At 38.1% G+C, this 14,065-nt stretch overlaps 1 protein-coding gene and 1 non-coding gene across 9 annotated transcripts in view; one reads left to right on the forward strand and one right to left on the reverse strand.

The window, feature by feature from the left end:
• MBOAT2 (membrane bound O-acyltransferase domain containing 2) overlaps positions 1–14,065 on the reverse strand; it is a 153,338-nt gene that overhangs the window by 125,157 nt on the left and 14,116 nt on the right. The window contains exon 2 of one of the 8 annotated variants that reach the window (XM_026454706.2): positions 11,480–11,529. The exons of the other annotated variants lie outside the window; for them this stretch is intronic. The gene's annotated coding sequence lies outside the window, so the exon portion shown is untranslated. The remainder of the gene's footprint in view (positions 1–11,479; positions 11,530–14,065) is intronic. 8 annotated transcript variants of the gene reach the window in all.
• LOC111532478 lies at positions 3,505–3,609 on the forward strand. Its single transcript, XR_002728558.1, has one exon. It is a non-coding gene; the product is annotated as a small nucleolar RNA U13 (small nucleolar RNA).

Raw genomic sequence — 14,065 nt, forward strand, 5'->3', positions numbered from 1 at the left:
TCACTGAAAGGAAAATGGGGGTGAGGGAGTGGGGGCCAGAATCATGCCTCGAGAGTTTGCTTAAAACCAAGGAGAGCAGACTAATAAAACAGCTCATATTTATCTTCCATCATTCCTAAAGGGCCTAAAACTCTTAACATTAATTGCTACAACTAGAAACTTTATAACCACAAATGTAAAATAAATACAAGAAGCATAAGGATACATTCTAATAACATTCTGTAAACACTTCTTGTATAGGTACAATGGATGGACAGACAACACAGCCATGGTTTTCCCTGTACTCACAAAATTTACAGGCCAGTAAAAGAAGACAATTAAATGAATAATACAAAAAAAAATGATGGCCACTAAGTCTTATGTTAGGCAGAGAAACAGCATCATGAGAACACAAAGTACAGAGATTTATTTGGCATGCCTCTCTTAAGACTATTTCTTATCTCCTGAATTATATGGCCACTGCCCATTCTAATCCCACCTACACCAAACACACTGGGTTCAGCCAGCAAGAAGCCCTGTTCTGCCAGGACAAGCCTGTACATCAGACACAACATCCTCTCCTCTTCTCCCCAGACAACAGCACAGAGAACTGCCAATCTACAGCCCAGACATCCATAAACTCCACGCTAAAGCTGATGTTGTTAAAAACAGCCAGACTCCCAAAGGTTGATTAACTCACAAATCCCTAAATATATTCTCAGATCATCCATACAAACCAAAAAGCAGTGAGTTTTTCCAAATGCACCGAAACAGAAGCAGAAAGCGAGCGATTTAATCAAAGCACCACAGAGATTAAAGGTAGGCACCTACCTACCAGGCTAATGAGTGCTTGTCTCATTTTGATCTCTGTCTTAACCAACTATAAAAAATTCCAATGAACTGAGAAGGAATTTATTTACACTTCCTATGAAATTAAAAGGTACTAGATTAACTGCATCCACAAATGGAATGAAGCCTAAGGAAGGGTTAAACTATGAAGCTTCAGTAGGCGACCTACTGAAATAAATACAAGCCAGATAAAAAATAAGTAAGGCTCAACAACATACACACATCCCAAACATCACGCAGAACACAGATGCACAGAAAGGATGGGCCTGCTTCCTCTCCCAACACTGACAAGCTTGCTCTGACAAATGAAAAGCCAACCAGCCCATCCCTGAACAGGAAGAAGGGGGATGAATACAAGAACAAGGAAGCCCCTCCATAAAGCAAGTTCGGAGCGTGTCTGTGTGTGTGTGCACATTTACACGTTTAATCTCTTAGGTGGTTACAAATAATACCAGCAAATCAGAAGACCTGCTGAAGGGAAAAAGAAAGCAGTCTAACTTCACAATGACTGCACAAGTGAATCTGGTATAGCCATGCAATAGGATATGACTGACTTAGCAACAAAAAGGAAAGAACTATTAACACACACAACAGCATGGATGAATCTCAAAATAATTATGTGGAGTCAAAGAAGCCAGAGGAAGAGAAGAGTGCCTACTGCATGATTCTATTTATATGAATTTCTAGAAAACCCAAACTAATCTATAGTGACAAAAAGCTTATCGGTGGTTGCCTGGGGATAGAGGCCAGGGAGAGGCAGGAGGGAGACAGTACTGAAGGGCACAAGGAAACTGTTGGGTGTCAGATATGTCTATCATCTTTATTGTGGTGACAGCCTTATGGGTGGATACCTATGTCAGAACACTAAATTTTACACTTGTAGTATGTACAGCTTGGGTGTCACTTATACCTCAATGAAGCTGTTTAAATTTTTTCTAACAAAAATAAGTTCATATTGACCACCACTGGGTTCAACTGAAAACCTTGCAATGTGATTGATATTACTTTCCCTCTCAGAAGGGTATTTCATTGAAGTTACATATCACACTTTGTGGACAAGCAATTGTGGAATGAATACAGATGTGGAATACTGAAATGTCTATATTTCTTCCCCATTCATCCTTTCCATGGCTTAAAAGAAGCTAGAGCATTTTAGAGAAAATTCTCATCACTTCAAGTTTCTTACAAAGGCTCCTAGAACTCGATGAATATCTAATTTTGGGGGGGAAAAAAGGGTACCTTAAACACCATCGCGTCCAACTTTCTCAATTTAAGGAAGTAAACTGCAGAGCCCACTCCCTAATGGGGAGTTCGTCTAGTCCTATGGCTCTGAAGTGAGCTCTACGTTGCTGACACCTTTCTCTGTCATTTTAGTCTTGACCTCTCTGCTGAACTTCAGATATTTATTCGACTGCCCATTAAACCACCTCACTTGAATATCTAATAAGTATCTAAAATTGATTGTGGCCAAAATGGAGCTGCTGATTTCCCTCACCACCAACCTCTCCTCCAAGTTGACCCATCTCAGTAACTGCACCATCACACTTCGACCAACACCTAGCAATCAACCCCTGACTCCTCATCAACTGCCTTCCACAAGGAATCCACACTTACGTTTCTTAGCTCTGTCTTCAAAGCACATCACAAAGCTGGGCCGGGCTCTGTCTCCACGGCTGCGATGGCTTCTTGTCTGGACAACAGCTCTTTAAGGTCCCCATTTCCTCTCCTGACTCTACCAGTCAGTCCCTACACAGAAGCCACAGACATGAGGCCACCAATCCCCAGACCTAAAACACTCTACAGACTGCCATGATTAAAATAATATCTCCACTCCTTATTCTGCCCTAAAAGACCAAGGCCCCTTCCACCTCTCCAGCCTCATCTCACACTGTTTCTCTCACTGGCTATATTCCAACATATTGACCATCTCCAACACACTCAACTCACTTCCAACCCAAAGCTGACACTTCCCCACCACCACACCTGGAGTGCACACAGATGTTTCACCATTCACAACTCACATAACATCTCCCAAAGCTTCACAGACCTTACAATCTAAAGAAGCATCCCCAGTCACTTGTCATGGACCCCATGTTACTGACTTTACAGTATTTTTCATCATCTAAAAGTATCTTGTAAACAATTACTTATTTATAATAATAAGTAAATTTACTAATTTATCTAAAAATATTAGACAAAATTTATTCACTCATTCATTTATTTATGCTAATAAAATTTATCTATTCACTCATTCATTCCTGCTATGACTATCAGAAACATTAGCCCAAATAAGAATTGTGATCCTTTCCTAATTGAACTTGAAAGCATTCCTCTCCAAGTGCCTAGGTACTACGGGGTAAAAGGCATCCATCCACCTGAGTTGAGCAATGAGAACACACAGACACAGGGAGGGGAACAACACACACTGGGGCCAGTCAGGGGGTGGGGAGTGAGGGGAGAGAGAGCATTAGGACAAATAGCTAATGCATTGGGGCCTAAAACCTAACTGATGGGTTGACAGGTGCAGCAAACTACCAAACTACACAGGCACACATATACCTATGTAACAAACCTGCACATTCTACACTTGCATCCCAGAACTTAAAGTAAAATAAAAATTTAAAAAGCATCCTTAAAAAAAAGGGGGGGGGGGCAGGGGAGCGGACATCTATTTTGACCTTTTTTTAATTCCTAAGTGTGATGATTGGGTTTCCATACTCATGTGTGACATGCGCTTTCCTCAAACCTTTTTTACAACATCAGCACACTACCTACCTAATATTTAAAAATAAAGATCAATTTCCAGAGTGCTAATTTTACACATCTTCAAATTATGCTTCTACAAAACAAAAAAAAACTCCTCTACTGGCCTGCCTCATTATCATCAGATTTCCATTAGATACAGTATCAACTTATCAACTTATGGATATGATGATGTGATTTTGAAATTATACTGCTTCCCACTAAAATAGTACACTCTTCAAGAAGGATCAGGTCAATACAAAAAGTACTAACTTTTAATGGATAGATTGGGATCTGCGGTATCTTGCCTTTGGGATATTTAACCAATAATCACTTACATAATACACTATCTAAATGAATCAATTTAGGCATTTTTAATTTCTTATCTTTCTTTTTTAGAATTTTAAAGTTTCCAGAAACTGCTACCAAAAAAAAAATCGCAATAGATTATTTTGCCTAAATGTCACATATGATGAATTGATCTTCTAGGAAATCATTAAATTAATCACTGGGATGTCCATTTTATAAGGACAGGGATTTTTATCTGTTTTGTTTATTGTATCCCCCAGCACCTAGTCCCAGCACATTATCAGCTTAACAAGTATGTGTTAAGATACTTGCAAGCTCATGTTTCCTTTTATCTTATGCAGATCACTGTATTATTCCAAATTTAGGGGGTGTAGCCAATACGTGTAATCTCTTCTTGCTACTGCTTGATGCCATTATAATATTAAGCATGAGCTGAACAGCAATTCTAAATCACAAGTTTTTGACTTCCAAACTACACAGTGGCATGTGGCAAATCGATGGCAAGAGATCAACATAGATTCTTGCGTAAGGTGTGATCAACATAGATTCTTTCATGTTGTGCTGACAATGCAAGACTCAACATGGAGTCCTGAAACGCAGACTCCACTCCTAACAATAGAGCCTCTTTAGGGCCAGGGAGAAAGCCGCAGATGGAAAACCATCTGTGCATCCCAGACTATGGACTGCCAGAATATCACATTTTATACCAACCCCAAGGTGAATGGTAAACAGCCCTACACAGCTGATAAAGGTCATCATAATTAAGTACTCAAAGGCACCAATTGTGAATCATAGAAAAGTGGTTCAGTTCTGGTGTGCTGCAAGTAATTTATACTAATGAAAATTAAAGTAGTCAAGTTTGTGAACAATTTAATAAAGATTATTCCTAAAACATTACTCTTGCCCTCACATTTCTAAGAAAAAAAGCAGTAGAGATGCAACTAGGGTGTGGGAACTACATATAACACAGTGAACACAGTGGGAATGCGTGCCACAGGAATGCACCTACCACATCACAGTAGGCGGACAACAGCAGATCTGAGGCAAGCAGCTCAACACCACCCAATCAACCCTAACAACAAACCCTTGTTTCAGCCCTGACCAAATAACCTCTGGCATTTACAACCTCTTTACGTCATAGTTTATTAATATGAAAATAAGAATAATCCCTATCTGTACTTGTAGATTATGAAGTTTATAAAGAAAAAGAAAAACAAGCAAACATGCACTTCTGATCCTTTGAGTGACATGGTCTGCCTACCTGGCCACCTGGACTGAGGTGGAAAAGGTTCAGGGAGACAACTGGGAGAGCTCCAATACACGGCAAAAAAACAAACAAAAAAAAAAAAACAAGTAAACAGGCAAGTGTTTAAAACACAAAACAACCTTTTCATAAAATATTATAAATTATACCACTTCACATGCACCAAGAGGCCAAAATCAAAAAGATTGTAAGCGTTGACAAGAATGTAGAGAAACTGAACTCTCACACACCACTGATGGGAATATAAAATAGTACAGACGCTTTGGAAAAGAGTTCCTCAAAATGTGAGACACGGTTATCATATGATCCAGCAGTTCCACTCCTAGGTATATACATGAGAGAACTGAAAACTTAAATCTACACAAAAACTTCTACAAAAATGTTCACAGCAGCATTATTCATAATAGCCAAAATGTGAAAACACCCTAAATGTCCATCAACAGATGGATAAAATGTGGTATATCCACATAATGAAGTATTATTTGGCAATACGAAATGCACACTGATACGCAAAGATAAACCTTGAAAACATCATGATAATGAAGGAAGCCAGACACAAAAGACCACATATTGTATGATTCCACTTACATGAAACTGGCAAACCTACACAGACTGAAAGTAGATGAGTGGTTGCTTAGGGCTGAGGGGTTTGGGGAAATGGGGAGTGACTGCTAATGGTATAAGGTTTCTTTTAGTGATGAAAATGTTCCAGGTTAGACAGCAGTGATATTTGCACAGCTGAGCACATTAAAACCATCGAATTGTACACTTTAAATGGGCGAGTTGTATGGTACATGAATTATATCTTGATAAACCTATTAAAATATACTGTGCATTATCTTTACGTAATAATGATAGCTTTCAGCCATCGAATATGTCTTATCAAGATGAAATAAGGATATTCTGTCACCCCCAACAGCCCCATTCCATGTAGCTTCACAAAGTCCTGTCACAGCCCCAGGCCCCAGGAACAAGAGTCTTCCCTAGGGCATTTCTGCCAGAGCCTCAAAGACGACGATGATCTCCCTTCCCAGGATCACACGTGGAGCTGGTTTCAAATGAGCTGCTTCTATGACAGGAGGGAATGGGCCAACACTCAAAGAAAAGCAGGATGAGAGAGGGAGTGGAGCAGTGGGATAAGGAGGGAGGGGGAAACAGGAAAGAAAAAAGGAGGGAAGACATGTTGGCTAGCTGAAGTGGGTTTCTGTAATTTCCTTTAGGGGTGTCCTAATATGTTACTTCATTACAAACTATTTCCCTATTTAACTGATGAACTTTCTAAAGATCTGTACCCAAAACTAAATCCCAGGTCTTTTTTATTTAAATAAAAAGACATATGAAACCTTGGAAAGAGCACACAAAATTCAATGGTTAATGAAGACAGACAGACTTAGATCCAAATACGAGTAGTGGGCTTACCTAAGTGACGCTGGGTACACACCACTCAACTTCCCCACACCTTAGTTACTTCTGTAAAGTGGGAGTGAACCCAGGTTTGGTTTCCTCTCGGATAGGCTGCTGTCCGGATTAAGTGAGGTAACCCATGTCAGGGTCTCAATACAGTATCTGGCACATCAAAATGCTCATGTATGACCCACCAGTATGAGCAGTCAACTCATGATTTATCACAGACATATTTACAGCATAGGAAAGGTTTGTTTTCGAGCAAAGATAGTCTGAGTAAGACGAGTAGGTAAGACCTGGAGAAAGCTGTACCACATTTCACAAAAAAATATTTCTCATTCCTTTGGGAAGCATTATTCTTAAGGTATATTAATTAGAAACTAAACTTAACAATGGTAAACAACAGCCAGAACCAAAAATGCTAATCCATAAAAATCAATTATAGTTCTTCGCTAACCTTGTCCAATATATATTTTGGTCAGAGTAACTTCTTCTTAGTCTTCCATCTGTAATCACTTTTGGAAACCACTCCTCACTTGCAAATAGTCACCTCTAGACAACTGTTTAGATCGCTAAGCTTTCTTTGCTTCTATGACACTGCGTACTATTGCACCCGCCTGGGAGAATTCCCTCTATCCATCTACTTCCAGTGGACATCACTAACTTAGCTCAGACGTAAGATCTCCCCAAAAATGACCATACAATCAACCCACCTCTGAGTTTATTCATTCATTCAACAAAGATTTAGTGAGAACCTACTATATGCCAGGTACTGTACCCGGTGCTAGAGATGCAGAGGAGAATAAAACATGTACATCTTCTCTGTGTTCTCATAAGGACCTGTCCCTTCCTCATCAGAAAACAAACCACTCTGATTCCCAATTTCCTAATTACTTCTCCATAACCCCTCAGGGACTCTAAGCAACCTGGGGGCAGGGACCATAGCAAATCTGATTTTCACTGTATCACACTGTTTTGAAGGAAAAAAATTGAAATAGAATGAGGTGTGTGCACAGAATAGCCACAGGACAACTATCTGCACGGTCAGAGAGACTCCTGCGTAGCAAATTCTGAAGTGTGTAAAGGCACAGACTTTACAGGTCACTGAGACTCCCATCTGTGCAGAATACAGCCTGCCACTGAGGTCCTGACTGCATCTAGAGCTTGACCCAAATTATATGATACAGATATAAAAGTATATGATACAGATGTAAAATACATATTTATTTTCATAAATACATATTGTGTTTTCATTACAAATATATCTATATAAAGTAAGGAAGAATAAAACTGCACACAGATTAGCTAAAATGGAAATTTCTTAGGTGAAATGCACCAATTCCATACTCAAACTACTATAACTCACTTGATATGAAATAGATAATTTAAATAGCCCTGTAACTGTTAACGAAACACTTTGGAATTTAAAATCTCCTAGAAAAAAACATCTCTAGGCCCAGATGGTTTTACTGGAGAATTCTATCAAATGTTTAAAAAAGAATTAATACCAGTTTTACACAATCCCTTCCAGAAAACAGAAGAAGGAATACTTCTCAATTCAATAAAGGGAGTGTTCCAGACTTAAGGAGACTAAAGAGACACGCGAACTAAATGCAACCTGTGATTCTAAACTGGATGCTGTTGCCAAAAAGGACTTTATGTGATAACTGGTAAAACTTAAAATCTGAAGACTTAACTATAGAAATGTATTAATTTCCTAATTTTGATGGTCATTTTGAGATTACACAGAAGAATGTCCTTTTTTTGTAGGAAATCTCACAAATGTATTCAGAAGTGATGGGGCAACGAGTCAGCAACTTACTCTCAAATGTTCAGGAAAACGTTCTCTAAACTGTACTTGGAACTTTTCTGTGAGTTTAATATTGTTTTAAAATAAAAATTATTTCTTAAAAAGATAATATAGGAAGATATCTTTATGATCTCAGCATATAGAAGACTTTCCTAAACTAAGTACAAAAATATCACAAATCATGAATAAAATGTTATAATTTCAATCACATGGAAATTAAGAACTATGAATAGAATGTGATTAAGCTTTTAAAAGGAAAGAAATTCTGGCTTTTATGAAGTCCCATAACATACCTCCTATGTGAAAATACAAATGAACATTGAAAACATATGCTACGTGAAATTAAACCAGTCACAAAAAGACAAACACTACAGGTTTCCACTTACACTAAGTATCCAGAACAGTCAACTTCATAAAAACAAAAGGCCAGGTGCTGGGACACGGGGAAAACAGGGAGTTGCTTAATGAATATGCAACTTCAGTTCTGCAAGATGAAAAAGTTCTGGGGATCTACTGCTCAACACTGTGAATATACTTATCACTACTGAGCTGTGCGCTTAAAGATGGTTAAGATGATAAATTTCATGTTTATTACCACATACATATAAACATTTGTGGTTAACATTACCAAGAAGGCAAGGAAATGATTAACACAATATTCCAGAAGTCATCCCTCTCTGGGATGGGGTCTAGAAAGAGCACGCAGGGAGCTGAAAAGGGTTTTCCTTAAGTTGCAGTGCAAGTGGCTGTCATCATCCTCTAAAAGCATACATTCTCTTGCAAATCTAATTTTTCAAATCAACTCCCCAGAAAAGGGAGGATGTACTAGTACAAAAAGCTCTAAAAATAAATAAAGAACTAGGGGGAAGGGAAGGGAAGAGAAAAAAACCCATAAATTCTTCCAGTATTATTAACTTAAAATTATCTTTTCTGAATAATAATGAATCAATTTCTACAACAACTTAAAGTTATAAGTGGTATCGGCCAAATTTTATTTAATTTTACATAACTACCTTCTAAATAGGGAGCCAAATAATATCAATCCTTCAGCCTCCCTATCTTCATTACCAGAACAGGAAGAGTCAGACAGGAAAGCCAGTCGCCCCCACTGGTCTGAACGAGGGGAAGCAGAAAGAGGCGCTGAAGGCCAGTGTTCTCCTGGATAAAGAGAAAGAAAAGCTGGCGGCTACACAGAATGCAGCTTGTTCAGAGGCCTCCCACTCCTGACTAGTTTCCCTCTAAGAAAGAAAAATGTAAGGCTCAAAATATATGCATATAGTTCCTTAGGGAAAAAAAAAAACACCTAAAATGTCTAGTTCCTTTTCTCAACGGCTTTAAGACATGCAAATCAAATTCTTAATCTTCTACTGCTCAACTGGATATATTAGCTGAGACTTAGGTCAGACACAGACAGGTCACACTGATGCTGATTGAAAATCATCTACATTTTACCCTTTTTTTCACAATGCTTTTAGGGGAAAAAATAGTTTGATTTAAATTTTTTTCATAATTCGAATCGAATTACCACAGGCTCTTTATTCTACCAAACTAAATTTTTATTCTGAAAATACACGGAATTCTTTAAAGATAAAATGTGTGACCCCCAAATAGAATATTGAGACCTGATCTATACCTGAACTCCAGATTCACATCTTCAATGGTCTACATGTTTATACCTCCAAGTCTAACAAGCATCTGAAACGTTACACAGCCCAAAGGAAAACCTTTCATATCCACCCCTTCCCATGCTCCAAAAGCCACTTCTCTTCCAGTCCTCCCCACCCTCTCCCCTAGCTCCCTACAAGTATCTGTCCGAGCTGCTTTGGCCAAAAACTTAGGAAGCGTCATCCTTGAGTATTCTCTTTTTCTCATAACCACATTCAATCCACCAGTAAGTCATATCAGTTCTACCTTCAAGTATATCCCAAATGAGGCCACTCTTCACCACACCCACCATAACCACCATCACCGAGCCTAGACTACTGTGATCACAAGCCAACTCCCCTCCCTGATTCAACTCTTGCCCTCCACACAGTAATGAGAGCTTCTTCAGAGGTAAACGAGAGTAGCTAATTCCTCTATTCAAAGCATCCACAGTTTATCCCTATGCATAGGCTGCTCAGAATGGCTTCTTCCAAAGAGTGCAATATGGAAAGTGGGAGTAAAAAGAGAAACTTTACAGTGGAGAAATCTGACAGACACTGCCTCAGCCAGGTAATCAAATTAACATTAAGAGTGATCAGTCACACTGAAAGTACACAGCCTTGGAATGATGTGATGAAAACAATACTTCATCTTTGTAGTCTTCCTCTCAAACACCAATAAGCACAGACTCATGAGAAAAACACTCGATAAATCCCACTGGAGAGATTCTACAAAATCCATGACCAGCAATCCTCAAAGCTGACAAGGTCACCAAAAAAAAAAAAAAAAAGTAAAGTCTGAGAAACTGCCACAGTCTGGAGGAAGCTAAGGAGACACAACGACTAAATGTAATATGGGCCAGGCATGGTGGCTCACATATGTAATCCCAGCACTTTGGGAGGCTGAGGCAGGCTGATCACTTGCAAGACCAGCCTGGGCGACATAGTGAAATCCCCTCTCTACAAAAAATACAACATTATTCGTGCCTCGTGACGCACGTAGTCTGTAGTCCCAGCTACTCAGGAGGCTGAAGTGGGAGAATCACTTAAGCCCAAGAGGTCAAGGCTGTGGTGAGCCATGATCACATGACTGTACTCTAGGCTGGGGGCAACAGGGTGAGATTCTGTCTTTAAAAAAAAAAAAGAAAAGAAAAAAGAAAAAAAGGTAATACAGTAACCTGCATAAGATCCAGGAACACAAAAGGACTCTATAGACTGAATGTCTGTTTCCCCCCCAAAATTCATACGCTGAAGTCCTCACCCTCAATGTGATGCATTTGGAGATGGGGCCTTTGGAAGTTAATTTGGATTAGATGAGGGTGTGAGGACAGGTAGGGCCCTGGCCTGACTGGATTAGTGCCGTTATAAAAAGAGACTCAGAGGGCTTGCTTTCTCTTTCACCAAGAACACATCTAGAAAAGACCACGTGAGCACACCCCCCAGGGGTGGCCATCTGCAAGGCAGGAAGAGAGCCCTCACCAGAACCCAGCCATGCTGGCACCTGGATCTCAGACTTCCAGCCTCTGGATCTGTAAGAAAATAAATTTCTGTTGTTTAATCCACGCCGTCTATGGTTTTTGCTATGAAAGCTAACTAATACAGACCTTAACCTTAAGTAAAAACTAAAGAAATCTATCAAATAACATATAGAGTTTAGTCAACAATAATGTATCAATATTGTTTCACCAGCTGTGACAAATGACCATCCTAATGAAACATGTTAACGAGAGGAAAAACTGGACATAGGGTATGTGGAAACTCTCTGTACTATCTTCACAACTTTCTGCAAATTTAAAACTATTTTAAAATTAAAAGTATATTTTCAAAAATCTCACAGCTTCCTATCATATTTATATTATGACCAAAGTCCTCCCAGTCTTTTCCACTCATCATCGAACACTTACACCTTGCTCACTCTGGCCTACCATGTTCACCTTTACTAGGGTTACACAGGATATGAGTTACACAAGGGTACACATTTGTCAAAATTGGTCAAACTGCACAATTAACATCTACACATTTCACCATATTTAAGTTAGATTCAATTAAAAAATTTTAAATATATATGATTGCCAAATGAAAACGCTGATGACCTAAAAAGTATCCTTCATTTTGGCAGCTGAAAACACTCACATTTCTTTTGCTCTAGAATCTGGAATTTGGATAAGGTTCAGCATGGATACCTCACTGTTTCTCTATTTGGCATAAGAGACTGGAATTATCTAAAGGTTTGCTCACTCACATGTCAGACAGTGGATGCTGGCTGTCATGTGGACTTCAGCTGGGCCTGTAAGTTCAAACACCTACACAAGGCATCTTTATATAACCTGGGATTCCTCACAACGCGGTGGCTGGGTTACAAAAATGTTATGTTCAGTATAAGCCCAATTTTGTTTCAACACACACACATACTCTAATATAAATATTTAACAAAAGTTGTCTCTGGACTAAAGGGTAATGGGTGATTTTTAAATTTTCTATTTATACTTTTTTCATTTTATAAGTTTCATATGTTAAAGATGTACTACTTTCTAAATCAGATGAGAAATATACAAACTAAATTCAGTTCTCTACTAGTGTATGTAACGTATTACTGAAAACACAAATGAAATTAGAAATGCAAAAATGTTAAATATATTTGCATGTTATAAGAGAAGAATTAGCTTTCAAACAGCAAAAACATGATGAAGTATCTCATTTCACCTCCCTTTTTAAGGTATAGATGAACTGAACTTTGGCTTTGTCTGTGGTTAAGCCCAAATCCCTGCCATTTTGCTTTGGTTTGGGTCTTGACCTAATGTCTGCTTGCTGGTCATTTGTAGCACCCTTAAATTGGTGGAGGTCAGTGACCATCTGACAGCCTAAACTACCATCATTTCTGATCAGCAAAGTAACATCAAAAATACAAACAATGCATGTCATTCATATTTATTGTTACTATATGAACATCAACTTTCAAATACGTATAAACACTCTACAGTTACCTTGGAGTGTAAAGACTAAATGACTTTATATGATTTATATATTACTATTGTATCAGTTTAAATATTTATTACAAAAATAAAATACTATAATTGAGACTAGGGAAACAAATAAGTTAATGTGAGTATTGAGAAAGGGTTCATTATATGACAACTTTTAGAACATTAGATCCTTTGAGCCAAATTTTTAAAGAAGTCATTAAGAGATTCAATGATTTCACAATATATTATTTGCAAGTTTGTTTAGTGTGCCAACATTAAACAAAATAACCCTTAGGAGCTGTATTTGATTTTGAGTTATTTAGTTCCATTCAAGTAATGAAAAACAGCCTTTTTCATGAAAAAGCTCTATCTGTGAATTCAGGAGAACAATTAGCTCTGACATCTCAATATTGCAAGGAGAAAAAAATCCTAAACTCATACATACTAATATCCATAATGAACCACATAAAATAAAATATATAAAGGATATGAAGAAAAAAGGAAAGTGTTAAAGAAAACTGGAGTATCTAAAACATGTATTGTTCTCACTAATCAAACCTGAAATTAAGTCTTAGAATGTTTTAATAAGATAGTTCCTATTGTTTTGAATCTACGGAGGGAAACAAATGTTTGCAGAAATGATTAGATGACATTGTTGATCATTTTCAGGAGTTGAAGACAAAGAAATCTTTGAGATTTGAGTGGATGATATTCAGCTTTAACTCAACGTTGATTTTAACACTATCATTGAGACATTTGACCAAAAATGTGTTTGATGAGCCCCTATCTCAGTGCAATTTTAGGTAACACATTTCCAGCATGCCACCTGCATCCTTCAGTTATGCTCCTTTCTCACTCCTGACACACCATCAGCCAGCTAATGTCAAATAAGTCTACTGCGTCTAAAGAAATGGTATTCTGGGCATGCCTCCTGGGTTCTATCATTGGCTCAACAGGATAACTTATGAGAACATGCTTATTATAAATTAGCCATTTTATTTTCAGTACATTTTAGTAAATAATGGAGGCAAAAAAAAAAAAAAAAAACATATCTTCAAATAAGTACACCAACACTGCAAAACTCTAGAGAGGACAACACTTA

Source organism: Piliocolobus tephrosceles, chromosome 15, assembly GCF_002776525.5.
Source record: "Piliocolobus tephrosceles isolate RC106 chromosome 15, ASM277652v3, whole genome shotgun sequence".
Classification (NCBI taxonomy): domain Eukaryota; kingdom Metazoa; phylum Chordata; class Mammalia; order Primates; family Cercopithecidae; genus Piliocolobus; species Piliocolobus tephrosceles.